The sequence below is a fragment of the Phoca vitulina genome, unplaced genomic scaffold, assembly GCF_004348235.1.
Source record: "Phoca vitulina isolate PV1807 unplaced genomic scaffold, GSC_HSeal_1.0 scaffold3, whole genome shotgun sequence".
NCBI classification, from domain to species: domain Eukaryota; kingdom Metazoa; phylum Chordata; class Mammalia; order Carnivora; family Phocidae; genus Phoca; species Phoca vitulina.
Genome location: NW_022589706.1, coordinates 90,238,533 through 90,255,025, shown reverse-complemented (window position 1 = coordinate 90,255,025; position 16,493 = coordinate 90,238,533).

The window sequence follows — 16,493 nt, the reverse complement described above, 5'->3', positions numbered from 1 at the left end:
ATTCTTTCCTTTACATAGTGAGTTTTATCCCATCAATCTTATAATTAAAATAAATTTAGGACTTACATCAACCATCATGGTTTCTATATAATTTTCTTTCTTGGTTCCTTGTTTCCTGTCTCCAATCTGATAGCCTGAATTTTCTTTTAAGAATCTAAATTGTATTTATATATATATAAAATATATTATACATTATATATTGTATATTATTTATATATATTTTATTTTCTTATTGTGGTTACCTACAAGTTTTTCTACTAATTTCCCAAATGTATTAACACCTGTATCTTTCCCTAAAAAGTATAATTCCCCTCTTCTCTAAGTTTTACACTTCTATATATTTGGATATTTGATAAAGCATAAGTTACATATTTTTTTGTATTTATTATTACTATTGAATTCTCGATTCCTGGATTTTGATTTTATGACAATAAATTTAGGGAGAAGAATTTGGTGGCTGGGCTAAGAATTTGGCTAAGAATGCATTTCACTTTATCAATTTTTTGTGCCATTTAAACTTTTACATCATGGGGTTTACTACCAATTCATAAATTATAGAAATTTGAAAAAATATATATATGAAATACCTAAAATGTAAAAGAACTTGTGACCTAATTACAATTATTTTTCATTTTAATTATAAAGACTTTATTTTTTCCATTATAGGTAGCATTCTATGTCTTTAGTGTATTTGTAATATAAAAAAATTCTGTCTCAGTGTTACTAGATTAGAATTAATATTTTTGAACTTATTAGAAAATTAATTTAATTTCCATTTCTGCTTAGTTTTATTTTTGTTGAAACCATATATTTAACTGTTTCTTGGTGTAGATCTTACTATTGCTAAATAATTTACATATATATAATTTTTAGTTAATAGCATCAAAGCTGTTGTTTTATACATTTTTGTTGAAGTTTAAAAATAGTTTTGGAAAATCAGTATGAATTCCATATTGTTTATCTTGTTCAGGCACAGGTTAATCTGCCAAGGAAAGGTGAACTTTCCAATATCAGATTATCTAAATTTAATAGATAAAACATATTCTCTGTAAGACTTTGTTTTGACACCAATTTCCATATTAATTCACATTATAACTAAAGCAAAAACAACTTTGTAGAGCTTTATTTAGCTCTACACACTAAGAACTATCATGTAGATTCTCACCTCAAATACATATCCTGGGTTTCTCAAGAATTGTTTCCCATGGTCCTTAATTTAGCTAATTAAGTAACTTAATCTTATACATTTCATTTTTATAAAATTAATTATTAAGCTAATAAAACCAAATTATGTTACTGATAATCATTTCCCAAACATTTTTTAGCTTTTACTTTAAGGGAGACCTTAGATTGAATTGCAACTACACTTTTAAGATTTAATTCACCATTTATAACTTTGCTAGTATTCAGAAGACTTCTATAATAAATAAAAGGATGAGCTATGAATCTCATATTATGGTTGTAAATTCTCACAACAGGCAACATTTCACTGTTGTATGGGCTGAATACTAGAAAGGTTTTCATGTGATAAATTTATCAATGTCTAAACTCCCTGATGAAATATGGCTGTTTTTGCCCTTAAAAATGTGGATCAATCAATGTTATTGAGGACTTTTCATCACTGAAAAATTTTTCATTTATACTTGAGACTTTGATAAAGTTTCAAAGTGATTTATTCTTCTCAGATTATTTTTGTAGTCAAAATTTCTTTGTCTACTAAGTTTAAGAAATAAGAACTTCTATCTATATGTGGTATTTGGTATATTATTTTATTTATAATTGTTTTCTGCTTTGGATTTAATAACATTAAAGAATTGCTAAAATAAACTATTCAAACAGTAATTGTTAAATAGCCAGTACATGACATATATTCCAGTTTGCTGTGGTTATGTATAATCAATGCTAAGATACATTTTTTAATAAGATGTGTAAAATAAATGTCCTTCTTAAATAATTTTAACCTTATCAGGAAAACATATGTAAGTGTATTGGAAAGTGTTTTCACAGACTCTAGAATACATATCTGTGTATAGTAGCAGAGCTGATTACTCCAATAACTATATATTTAAAATATAGGAATTTTTAAATGCACTTCACATTTTTGAAGTAGAGATTGGACTCACTGAGATTGTTTCTGCTTTCACAAAAAAGCTGTTAAAAATAGACCTCACGGAAAGGGGAACCCTCCTACACAGTTGGTGGGAATGCAAGCTGGTGCAGCCACTCTGGAAAACAGTATAGAGGTTCCTCAAAAAGTTGAAAATAGAGCTACCCTACGACCCAGCAATTTCACTACTGGGTATTTAACCTAAAGATATAAATGTAGTGATCTGAAGTAGCATATGCACCTCAATGTTTATAGCAGCAATGTCCAAAATAGCCAAACTATGGAAAGAGCCTAGATGTCCATCAATAGTTGAATAGATAAAGATGTGGTGTGTGTATATATATATACACACACATATATCTACAGTGGAATATTATGCAGCCATCAAAAAATGAAATCTTGCCATTTGCAACGACAGGGATGGAACTGGAGGGTATTATGCTAAGTGAAATAAGTCAATCAGAGAAAGACAATTATTGTATGATCTCACTGATGTGTGGAATTTGAGAAACAAGACAGAGAATCATAGGGGAAGGGAGGGAAAAATGAAACAAGATGAAACCAGAGAGGGAGACAACCATGAGAGACTCTTAATCTCAGGAAACAAACTAAGGGTTGCTGGAGTGGAGGGAGGTGGGAAGAATGGGGTGGCTGGGTGATGTACACTGGGGAGGATATGTGCTATGGTGAGTGCTGTGAATTGTGTAAGACAGATGAATCACAGACCTGTACCCCTGAAAAAATAATACATTCTATGTTAATTAAAAAAAAAAAAAAAAAAAGAACAACATTCCACAACTTTCAAGCACTTGCTCAGCAGAAAGAAAAAACTGCATGCTGAACTCTGGCAAACATTCATGGTACCTTTGTTGATAGGTAGAGAAGGGAAAATAAACTTAGGTAATACATCCCTATAAAAAAAAAGTGTGATTTTAACTTTGCTGAATCAAAGACTGAAGCATATTTTTATTCTCTCTATAGAAAATTATACTATAAAATTATTTTCAAGAAGTGATGATCAAGGACTATGCATTTTGAAAAGGAAAGAAAATGTAGAGTCAAGCAGTTCATTAAAATTATATTATTTTTTTAGATTTTGTTATGCTTATAGTATTTTCAGTCAGCTTAAAAAATTTTAAATTTGTTAATTTTCTCATTTTTAATAACTATTTAATCATTCATTAAAAAAAGAATGGACGTGATGCTAATCTAGTTATTTTTCTGCTGATCATTTTTATAGGAGAAAGGCTCTGGAACAAACAAGAAAGATACATCCATCTGTAAATTCCACATCGTCTTTGGGGAAAAAGAAATCTTGTCCAGGCTATCCTTGTTTTTGCATAATAGAAAATATCAAAGTAAGTATTATATATATTACTTTTGGAATATATATATATATATATATATCTCCAAATGATCGATTGGCTTTACCATTTTCACATTACATCTTTTTCTGCCATGTAATTATTTTCAGGGTTTTTCTAATACTGAATACAATCCTTTAGTAAATTATTTCCTAAAGATTGTATTATTTTTTAGATCACTAATGTGTCACTATTATTTCTTTAATGCAAGCATTTTAGGGATGAGTTTAATTTCAGTAAAGTTCATTGGGTCATTCCTATAAAATATATGAATTCAAACATTATTACTTAATGAAACATCATGGCAAATATCCTGTGCTGTAAGTATTATCATTCTGAAAAATAAAATTAATCAATATATTTTGAAGAATAACTTGTGAGGAAAATGTCCACATAAGAAACTGAAATTGAATTTTAATAAAATATATATCCCAAATATATTGTATTTAGAAAATTTTTTTTGTAATTCTGTTTCACGTACATACATGGTGTATTTTTTAAATTATACAGGGTAGAAACAAATACAAAAGCTAAACTTTGATGTTTTTTCCACATATTTTTTATATACCAAATGTTTTCATAGTCAAAACAGGAAATGTTAATAAAAGGCTATGTGTATGTTTTGAATACAGATATCTTTAATTTGATAAATATTAAATGCCAGTTTATATTATTGTTCAAAATCATTCATCCCCTTTTGTTTATGGCCCAAATTTTACTTTGAATTTTTTTTTTTTTTTTTTAGAGTGCTTGTGTGGGGGGAGAGACACAGGGAGGGAAAATCTTAAGCAGACTCCATGCCTAGCAAGGAGCGCAAGGGAGGGGGTCCATCTCTCCATCGGAGATCATAACCTGAGGTGAAATCAAGAGTTGGATGCTTACCTGACTGAGCCAACCAGGTGCCCCACTTTGGTATTTTTATGTAGCTATGAAAATACTTAATAACATAATACATAATAAAAATTCATGGAAAATGGAAACAGTGATTTAATATAGACACCATCCTTTATTGCATGGATAGTTAAATGATGGCTGTGTTAGCCCAAAGGAGAGGAAAATATAGAAATTGCCCACTTTCAACAAAAAGTCAAGGATAATCTTTAAAATTATTCCCTCCTCTACTTCTTAGTTCATTTATTTTTTAGCTCTGCCCCTAAACTGATGATGCGGCAGATTTCTTCAGTCCCCAGCCTCATGTCCCTCAGTCTTTGATTTGAGTTACAACTGTGATGGACAGGTCCAATTCTTCTCCCACTGACAATGTCCCAAGCATTGCCATGTATCTTTCCACATACTTCCCCAAAACATTCTGCCGTCAAGAGAGTTATTTCTCCCTAGGTATAGGTGCAGCCCAAAAGTGTGGGGAAATTAACCCCATCTGCCCTACTGTAATTTAAAAAAAATGGAGAATGAAACAGAGAATACATGATCCAACTTCCTGTCTGTCAGAAAAAATTCTGGAAAACTTCTAATAAAATTTTTAGAGGTCCCAGATAACTGAGCCCCTGTTATCTATAGCACCAACCTTGATTATTTATCCTTATATGGGCTATATCTCCTACCTTCCTACTGTGTTGTTGCTCTCTCTTTTATTGATTTATTTTAGTTATTTATATATTCTGCATAGAATATCTTATTGGATATATGTAATACAAACACTTTCTTCTAATCTGTGGCTTTCTTCTACTCTTAATGGCAATTTTTAAAGACTTAAGTTCTTGATTTTAATGTAGCTCAATGTATCAAAACTTTCTTCTAAGTCTAGTACACCTAATGTCCTATTTTATATACTGTTTACTACTCAAAGTTAACAAACACATTGGCCTGTAATTATTTCTCAACACTTTATTGTTTTACCTTCACATTTAGGTCTATGATCCATTTAGAATTGATATAGTGTCTGTGGAGGGGTCAAGATTCATTTTTTCTAATGGATATTCATTTGACCTAAATTCACATATTTAAGGAAACCATCTTGTCTTCACTATGTTACTACTTGGTGGGAATGAAAGTCCCGACTCTCTGGTTTCCTACTTAGACAACCCCTGGGAGATGTAAGATACCTAGTTAAAGCCTCGTGAAAATCTGGGTTTTCTCTATTGGCCTTTGCTGGCTTGGATGAATATGGGATCAGAATTTGTGTGTGTGTGTGGTGTTTTGCATTTATTTTCTCCAAGTTTTCTGTCTTGCTACTTTTCTATGTTTCCTGTCTTTTGACTAGAGAATGTATGCTTTTGGTAGGGCCTTTTTGTCTGCCTCTGTTGGCATTGTTGGGTTGCTGGTTTCTTCCACTCTAAGACTAGGATTTATGAGGCAAAAAGCCAACCTAGGAAATTCACTATATGCTGTTCCTTGGGTCCTAAGGTCCTTAGCTGGCCTGACTTCTGTACATCTTTCAGAGTCATTATATATTTGTTTGAACATATAGTTTTCAGGGTTTTTAGTTGTCCATACATAGAAGAATTGGGAAAAGTATGTCTACTCTATCTTCCTAGAAGCAGAAATTTAACCTCTTTTCAGATTTCTAATGCCTGACCTTATATATCTTTGAGGGAAAAAAAAAATGTAGTCATATGTTCCCCACATTTCCCTGTGCTTCTCATATCCCTGAGACAGGCCAATCAAGCTCTGCTACTTTGGCAAGTCTAAGATACAAAGATTGAGATAAATATACATATATATATATTTTTTTATTATTTATTTTTTACACAGGCCCATGTTATTGCTGAAAGCTCAGAAAGATTATTGCCTCCTTTTGGCAACTCTTTGTTCATAGCTTCTTTCTAAGAAGTCTATGAATTAGCACATGGAGTCAAAACAAAACTGGCATACACACTCACTGTGCAATAGTATTGTAAGTGATTTTGGTCCCATTAAATCAGTTTTCTCAAAAATTCCCCAATACTTCAAAGCAGTATTTCACTTTATATTACCCCAACACTTTTAGCCCTTATCTACAAGAGCACTGGTTTTCTACTAACTACTCCATCATAGTTGAAAATGGAAGTATGTCATTTATTTTTATTTTTCCAAGGAAGAGATTACTAAAGATAACTGCAAAAATTTACAAAGTGTGTTTTAAAGTAAGTCAATTTCATATACAAAAACGAGAATACATGAAAAATAAGATTTCATATATAAAAATAAGAATCAATAAAATTGAGATAATTTTGGCAACTCTGACCATGTTAAAAATTAAAATAAAATAAATAAAAATTAAAAAGACTAAAATATATCAGGAATACTGTAAATTTTATACTGATACCATTAAATTTAAAAATATATTGACAATATTATTAAACTCTATTAATTTAATAAGCTTGAAAATCAAGATCAATATTATCTTATTTTGTACATGTTATCTGCAGTGTTTTAAATAAATTATAATTTGTTTCCAAAATAAAAATCTAATCAATTTCAAATTGAAATAAGAACCTGTAGCTTATCTTAAAAAGACAGAAAGTCCAACCATAAGAGAATTGTATTCTTCCATGGAGCTGAGTAGTTGCTGTATATTTTGGAGACATGTAGTCACCAGTTTGCCACATTACTTCCTTTCCCTATTTGTCCTTGACTTTGTGGTCAAGTGAAAATGCAGAAATTATTTTTCTTGCATTATTCCTCGATTTTAAAAAAGATCAAAGTGAAAAACTCCTCAAATTTACACCTCTATAAATATCTGAAAAATCAGGTTTTGCTGAGAAGTTTGTGCATTATGAGAAAAATGGGTAGTACTTTGGTAGATACAGGAATATAGACATTGTTAAACCCAGGCCACTTTACTCAATTATCAACCTACCACTTGTACAACCTGTTTGATTGCCAAACCTAGTCTAAAAAACAAAAAGCAAAACAAACAAAAACAAAAAAAAAAAAACAAATTTTCCTGGGAAACTAGGTCAAGGAATGATCATTAAAACTTTAATGAAAAAATTATCCTTGAAGAATGTAAAGATATTAAAAATAAACAAGAAAAATTTCATACATCTTTACTCCTATATAAATTCCAAGAACACATAATTCCCATCCAATATAAAGTATTTTAGAATCATTCTGAATGTATTCAGACTGGTGGATATAGAGTGGTGAAGTAAAAAATTATTAGAAGTTGTGGGCTTTTGCGGGGGCGGTGGTCCTCGAAGGTAGTAGGACTGGGGTTAGGGAGATTTTTCACTATTATTTCTTTAGTGTTGTTTTGCTTAAATTTTACAACTGTAAATTTTTTGCTTTGTAATTCAGGTAATTTAAAACAATAGAAACAATGTTAAAATTTTGACAAATATCTTTAAGCAGGCTTATATAATCCATAAGTTTATATTCCTTGATAAACATAGCAAGTAATATTTCTGTAAATATGTAATTTTTTTAAGTTTTCACTTTAATTTCATTTAGCTAACATACAGTGTTATATTAGTTCCAGGTATACAATATGGTGATTCTACAATTCCATACATCAGCCAGTGCTCATCATGACAAGTGCACTTCTTAATCCCCATCACCTATCCCACCCATCCCCCCTACCCCCTTTGCCTCTGGTAACCATCAGTTTGGTCTCTATAGTTAAGAGTCTGTTTCTTGGTTTGTCTTTCTCTCTCTTTTTACCCCCTTTGCTCATTTATTTTGTTTCTCAAATTTCACGTATTAGTGAAATTATATATTTGCCTTTCTTTGACTTATTTCATTTAGCATTATACTCTAAAGCTTCATCTATTTTGTTGCAAATGGCAAGATTTCATTCTTTTTTATGGCTGAATAATATTCCATTATTTTATATATATATATATATATATAATATTCCATTAATATATATATATATATATATATATATATATATATATATAAATCAGTAACCACACCACATTCCCACAAACAGTGCAAGAGGGTTCCCCTTTTTCCACATCCCTGCCTACACCTGTTGTTTCTTGTGTTGTTGATTCCAGCTGCTCTGACAAGTGTGAGGTGATATCTCACTGTAGTTTTGCTTTGCATTTCCCTGATGGTAAGTGATGATGGGCATCTTCATGTGTCTGTTGGCCATCTGTGTGTCTTCTTTGGAGAAATGTCTCCTCATGTCTTTTGCCCATTTCTAAATGGATTGTTTGGTTTTTGAGTGTTGAGTTTTATAAGTTCTTTATTGAGTTTTATAAGTTCTTTATATATTTTGGATACTAACCCTTTATCAGATGTGTCATTTGCAAATATCTGCCCCCATTCAGTAGGTTGCCTTTTAATTTTGTTGATTGTTTCCTTTGCTGTGCAGAAGCTTTTTATTTTAATGCAGTCCTAGATTATTTTTGCTTTTATTTTCCTTGCCTCAGGGGACCTATCTAGAAAAAAGTTGCTGCCTGTGTTCTCATCTGGGATATTTATGGTTTCAGGTCTCACATTTAGGTCTTTAATCCATTTTGAATTTTTCTGTATGGTGTAAGAAAGTGGTCCAGTTTTATTCTTTTGCATGTTGCTGTCCAGTTTCCCAACACCATTTGTTGAAGACACTTTATTTCCCATTGGATATTCTTTCCTGCTTTGTCAAAGGTTAACTGACCATATAATTGCAGATTTATTTCTGGATTTTCTATTTGTAAATATATAACTTTTAATTCCAGCCAAAAGATTGCATTTTTTAACATGACTCTTCAGTTAGGAGGTGTGTGATTTGAAGTTTGGGTCTTCATCTCTAACATGAATGGGCCACAGTGAATTTTGCAGATGAAAGAGGTAAAGAAAATACTTAATTCTTGTATTTAAACCTAAGATTTTAAAAGTGATATGGCAGACATTTACAAAAGAAAAAATCTTCCTTTAAACGTTCAAATTTTGCATTGCAGATATTGCAATTTTACATGCTTATTACCCATTGGGGTGCTTTTAGTAATTAAATCATAAACAGATGTATAAGTGCATTACTACATGACACAAGGTGACTGATTAAAATGCAGGTACTAACTGGAAAATATGTATGTATTATTTATGAGTCATCCTAGCATTTAACATAAGGAAACATCTCTCCCCTTATTTCTGTGTTAATCTCAAAGGACCTATAAGTAATTAAAATAAACACACACAAAAATAAAAATAAATAAACACAATAATGTGTAGCCACTCTTGGGATTCTGACTCAATTTTTTAACTCTATACAACTCTAATATCTTCTGCTAGAATTTTTATTAACTCATTTATGTTTCCTGGAATATAATATAGTTTTACTAACAGTGATTTCCAAAGGTGAATAAAACAATCTTGTCTTTAAAAATATCTCTAATTGGTGGGGAGCCTGCTTTTCCCTCTCCCTCTCCCTCTGCTGCTCCCCCTGCTTGTGCTCTCTCTCTGTCAAATAAATAATAAAATCTTAAAAAAAAATCTCTAACTGAAAGGGACGAATTCTGGAGTATTTAACAGAAAATTGAGAATTTCTTTTTTAAGGGATGCTAAGTTTAAACAAACCAAGTGGTGACTGTGATTAAAGTAAGAAGATACCTTATGAATTGGGGAGAAATTTCAGGTTAAATGTTTTTCTTATCATTAAAAAGGACAAATGGTACTAAATGATATCTAAATTTCATTCCGTTCTAACACAAACACTGTTTTATCTAGATAAGTTCATGAGAGTGTAAGGCATATAGTCAGGGTCTTATGATTTTTGCAAGCAGTTACACTTTTTCTTTTTTGTTGTTGTTTTGTTTTGGAAATAGAAGATCATGAGAAAACTTTAGTCCATAATCATGATTTGTAGTATAATCTTCCAATCAGTTTTTGAAAATCCTGTTGGACCAGTACTCTCTTTCAAAATTTATAGCCACATGACATAGTAAAAAATAAAGATGATCCATATTCTCCAAATATGGGACCTTAAGCTAATGGAAAAGCAAAAGTAAGGGATATTGCATTATAGCACAGATAAAAAGAAATAATGAATATGTTAGTGTTCAGACAATGTTCTTGGAAAGAATATTTGCTTTAATGTTTCTACTCCTTTTATTTTATTTTTATAGATATTTTGTGTTACATTTCGATGCAAGATTCTTAATAGATTTTATTTTTTAAAGAATTATATGTATAGGCTAAGTCACTGTTTACATATTATCTTTTAATATGTGATTCAAGCAAAGAAATTATTTCTATGCAATTATTTGACTCAACTAGGTTTGAGATGTTTAATACTTGTTACGACTACTTGAATAAACTACATACTAAATAAATAACGGTCAATGTTTTATTTTTAAATAAGCTATGATGTCTTCACAGACATGAATACAATTTTGCCATTATCAACAATGGCATTGACAAATATAAATCTAATTTTGTATAGTTCAACCATCATCAAATGGGATAAAATATCCAAATATTACCTACATTATTCAAAAGTATATTAATTTAATTATGGTTTTCAGAAGTAGCAATGCCTTATTTTTTCAACATATTTTAAATTCTTCAAATTATTTAATATCCTGGATATTGTTTCTGTTTTCAATTCCTAATATTTCTGTATTTTTTCCCCACTGTTTCTATCTTCTTTCAGAGTATGTCTTTTGGTTTTGAAGAGTAGTAATGGTATTGAAAACAAACTACTGCCTAAATGTTAAGATTCTAATTATCATTTTACTCTTGACTGTTTTCTCTTCTAACTTTGAATTCAAAATGTAGACTGGCATTCAGTTAATTTTTTTCATGATACTTCTATGATCAAATCTTTATAATTATATTTTTTCTATCAGCTGAAGATTTATTAATTTATGTATTCCAAACATACTGAGTTTCTACTATATGCCAAGAGATGTAGTTGAAAACAAAATAAAGTCTCCACCTTCATGAAGCTTAAGTGATGATGGTAGAGAAAGAGAGACTATAGGTAAGTGAATAAATATGAATTTAATATCATTTATTCATGTGTTCTAGGAGTAAAATGAGGCAAGATAAGGTAATGGAAATTGGAGAATAGTGCATCTTAGACAGGAAAGCTAGAGAAGGACTTTTCGAAGGAGGTGACTTTGGACACATGACAGGATGAATGAGGGAAGCAGACAAACAAATAGTAACAGATTATCAGGCAGAGGTAATAGCAAACACTAAGTCTCTGAGGCTGGAGTATGTGTGAAAGTTTGATGTATAAAAAAATATCTAGTAAGGCAAAGTGTATTAGAAGAACAGTGACTTTAAAAAACGTTGGAAAGTTAGGCAAAAAACAGTATATTTAATATATTTCTTATTAGTAGGCCCATCTAAAGTCTTTGGATCTTATTTAGGATGATTTGTATACACATGCTGATTCCTGAGTGGAGAATAGAGTTTAGAAGGTCTAGTGTAAAAAGAGTGAAACCAAGGGTGAGGTTACTGTAGCTGCATAAATGGCTTGAGCTAGTGTGATAGAGGTGGAGGTGATGAAAATAATTGTTAGAGGCTATGTTTATAGAATTTGTTTATGAATTAAATATTGAGTGTGAGGAAAAAGTAGAAGTCAAGGATAATTTCAGGGATTTTGGCTTCTACATCTACATGAATGAAGATGCTTATTAATGATACTGGATTTGGGAATGTGGTTAAATATTTGTTTGGATATATTAAATATGGGATTAAGAAGACTTCCAAAGAGAGGGTAGAATATAGTGGCTGGATCACATGACTAAAAATATAAATACTGGATTTATCAACATGTATATATGATTTAAAATCATGAGATGGGATAATACTAGCTAAAGTGTGAGGAAAGTTGTTTTTTTTTTTTTTAAAGATTTTATTTATTTATTTGACAAAGAGAGGCACAGCGAGAGAGGGAACACAAGCAGGGGGAGTGGGAGAGGGAGAAGCAGGCTTCCCACTGAGCAGGGAGCCCAATGTGAGGCTCGATCCCAGGACCTTGGGACCATGACCTGAACTGAAGGCAGACACTTAACGACTGAGCCACCCAGGTGCCCCAAGTGTGAGGAAAGATTACAAGCAGAAAAGGTTGCACATTTTTGTACAAGTGGTTTCTAGCCTCAATAATTGGGAAGAGAAACAATCTAGAAAAAGTGTCAGAGTTGGAATAGTGAGGGGTTTGGGAGGTCTTAGTAATCTACGAGATTGGGCAGGGTTCCTCTAAATTGAATTTTGGGTGTATCTGGTAGGTTTTCTTCATAGACTTTAGCACAATAACAATCATTTTAAAACTATTAGCTTTGTTTCTATTCACTTATCATTTGTACTTTTCATGAAAAAAAGTATGGTATCTATTTGGACCCTTATTTTGCATAGAACAATGCCTAGAATATATCAATTATTGAGTATGTTTTTTGTGAATAAAAAAATTGAATACATAAGCATAAAACTTAAAATATTAGGTAGGCATCATGATTTCAAATATGTTTTTCGAACATTATTTGATATTGTACAAAATATGTCTTGAAATCATTAGTTTTTTCATGTACTCATTTTGAAACATTAACAGTTAATCTCATTAGGAAAAGGATCACAAGAAATGAGCATGTGTTTCTACAAGGTTAATCCATAAATAATAGTTTTATTAATGGACAATTTCAGAGTTATAGAAAAGCAAGAGTCTCAAATTAGCATAAATTTATAATTATTTCCACATTTTTACTTTTTTTATTATGTTCAGTTAGCCACCATATCATACATCATTCATATTTTCACTTTTGTTGGTAGAAATAGTTTTTAATAAAAGAGACAGACATTCTTATAATACTTTTCTGTAGCATAAAATGTCTAGATTTAAAATATAATTTAACTGGGCAAAATATAGATACTACAGGCATGCCTCAAAATCTATTCACTAACAACGTGCATATTTTTTTTTTTAAAGATTTTATTTATTTATTTGACAGAGAGAGACACAGTGAGAGAGGGAACACAAGCAGGGGGAGTGGGAGAGGGAGAAGCAGGCCTCACGCAGAGCAGGGAGCCCGATGTGGGGCTTGATTCCAGGACCCCAGGATCATGACCCCAGCCGAAGGCAGATGCTTAAAGACTGAGCCACCCAGGTGCCCAACAATGTGCATATTTTTATCTAGGCAGAGGGAACAGAAGCAGGGGGAGTGGGAGAGGGAGAAGCAGGCCTCCCGCAGAGCAGGGAGCCCAATGTGGGGCTTGATCCCAGGACCCCAGGATCAGGACCCCAGCCAAAGGCAGATGCTTAAAGACTGAGCCACCCAGTGCCCAACAATGTGCATATTTTTATCTAGGCAGATTTTATTAGAAAATTATTATTAGAAAATATAATACAAATATACTAAGAATTACTAGATAGCTAAAATAAATGAAATGAAAATACTAATCATAACATAATTTTCCCATAAGCAGTTGTTGCAATGACATATATATACATATATATGTATAGATTATATATTATATACTATATATTGATATTATATACTATATATTATATATGTATACATAAAAATGCTTATATGTAATTGCATATAAAAATATACTGTCATATACATATATCCATATTGATCAGTGATATTGGTATAAACTATGACAGTTGGGTGCTGCTGTTCATTTTTATGTTTTTTTTAAAGATCTTATTTATTTATTTGAGAGAGAGAGAAAGAGAGGGTATGTAGTGTGAGGAGGAGAAGAGGGAGAGGGACAAGCTGACTCCGCTCTGAGTGTGGAGCCCAGTGCCGGGCTTGATCTCATGATCCTGAGATCATGACCTGAGAGGAAATCAAGGGTCAGAGGTTTAACTGACTAAGCCCCCCAGGCACCCTGGGTGCTGCTGTTAAAATGGAATGACAGGCCCAGATAATTTAATATATAATAACTGATGAGGGAACAGAAGGCAAGCTGAGGACAAAGCAGAAGCTGACACCCCACAATCCTCCCCTCATAGGATATATGTGACATTCTTCAGGTACTCCTGGCTGCCCTAAAGCTAAGGAAAGGAAAAACAATAGTTAATTTATAGAGATCATGATCCTTTAAGACATGAGTCTCCCTCAGTTTACAAATGTTTTAGCAATCTACAAGAACTAAGCATTTCTATTGATAACCTAGCTTCCAGAAGGAAATGTAGATACAATTAAATGTCCTTATAACCTGCAGCCCATTGACACATACTTGAAGCAGACAGAGTGTAATGTTTCTCCAGGAAGCTCCCAACTATCTTAATGTTAACGGCTTGCTAGAGGGAAAAACAACCTTAACTTGACAATGGCAAGGCCTCACATATCCTGTGAGCCTTCTTTAACATAGGGAAATCATTTTGAAACCTCCCTTTCCCTTACCTCCCCCAACTACCAAGTATATATTGGGCCACCCCTCACAACCCCAGTGTAGCAGCACTTTCTGCCCAAGGGTCCTGTCCTTGTGCTTTAATAAAACCATCACATTGCACCAAAGATATCTCAAGAATTCCTTCTTGGTCATCCGCTCCAGTCCTCACTCCACTGAACCTCACCTATATTCCAAAACCTCTTCAATAACATTGGAAAGCTGACATATTTTTGAGCAGGAAAATTTAAAAATGCAAGCTTATATGTAAAGAAAAATAAAACAATCTTTACATGGGCCCGTATACTAGAGATGAGTTAAGTAAAAATTTGAACAGAAAAAGTGTAAAGTTAATTGAATGTAAGAGATGAGAATGGCATTAGGGCCTATTTTTGTGAATAACAATGTCTTAGGCAAAAACTCAAAAGCATAAGCATATAAAAACGAAGAAAAGACTTTCTTCCATTAGTTGAAGGACACTATAGACAAAGTTAGCAGAGAAACATTAAAAAGAGATTCGATAGAGAAATAGGAAAGAGATTTAACAAGAAATATCAAAGGCTAACAAGCATTCAAAGACATGCTGAAACTCATTATATATGAGATGCAAATTAAAATATTAAAGACTACATGCATTAAATTGGTTCACATTATAAAGCTAATTAATGCCATGAATTTCCTTGGATTTTGGTAGGCAGGAAAACCGTAGATTGGTGTTGAAGTTTTACAAAACAAACATAATCCATTAATCCAGTTCCTGAATATATAACCCAGAGAAATTCTCCAAAAGATCAATGAGAATCTATATGTATGCATGTGGAAAAATAAATCTTTCCTGGATTTCTCAGTGTTCCTATAAAGTTTCAGCCTCCTGAGCCACAGAAATTGATACACTATGAAGATAAAGAAGGTTTGCTTTTACGTCCCCAGAAACATTTTACATTTCACATAAGAACAGAAGTTGATCTGTAGGCACTTTTCTCCCTAATAGTATATGTAATTGTTCCCATCCAAAAGAAAATAAGCCATCTCTTATCTCTTTTGAAGTAAAACTGCTCAGAACCATAGACCTGGGTTAACTCAAAGGGTGGATGAAGAACAAGGAGAACTGGAGAGATTCAGAAGGTTATTTTAACAGGTATTTACATGTCAAAAGGGAGGACTTCTGAAGAAGCTGGTCTCATCTTTCCTATTAGAGATTTATTTACATACCAAAGCACAAAGGAGAGAGCCCATACTATAACTTCTTGTACTTAGAACATTCCCCTCAGAAGGAGAATGCTGACAGCTGTCTTCCCCCTACCCCCATAAGCAAAGAGAATTTATATTTGTGGGTTCTTAGCCTAAAATATGAACCTATGTAAAAGGTGAGAACTAGCTTTCATTGTCTTGTCCTGTGGGTAAAACCTGGGGTGCAGGGGAACCAAATGGTTATTGTTTGTCATAAGTAAATAATAATAATTTACTCTGGTTCAAAAACTAGGTATGCTTTCAAGATAATATTCATAAATACAGATTAAAAACATAACAGGGAATTTTCATTATAGCATTATGTTAAAATGAAGTTGGAGGTTATCTAGGTGCTCACATCCAAGGAATGTATGAAAGCTGACAGACTCCCTCCCTAACTAGACTCTACTCAGGCTATTCTGAGTTATTTTTCAACTCAGCCTCAACTTTTGGACTTCTGTATTTGTCTGCATTGCCCAATTTTAGCAAGAATCATGCTAAGTCAGTTTAACCAGAATCCCCCATCCTCCATATCTACTCATCTTCAATATCTAACTGGATTCCTGATATCCTCCACCATT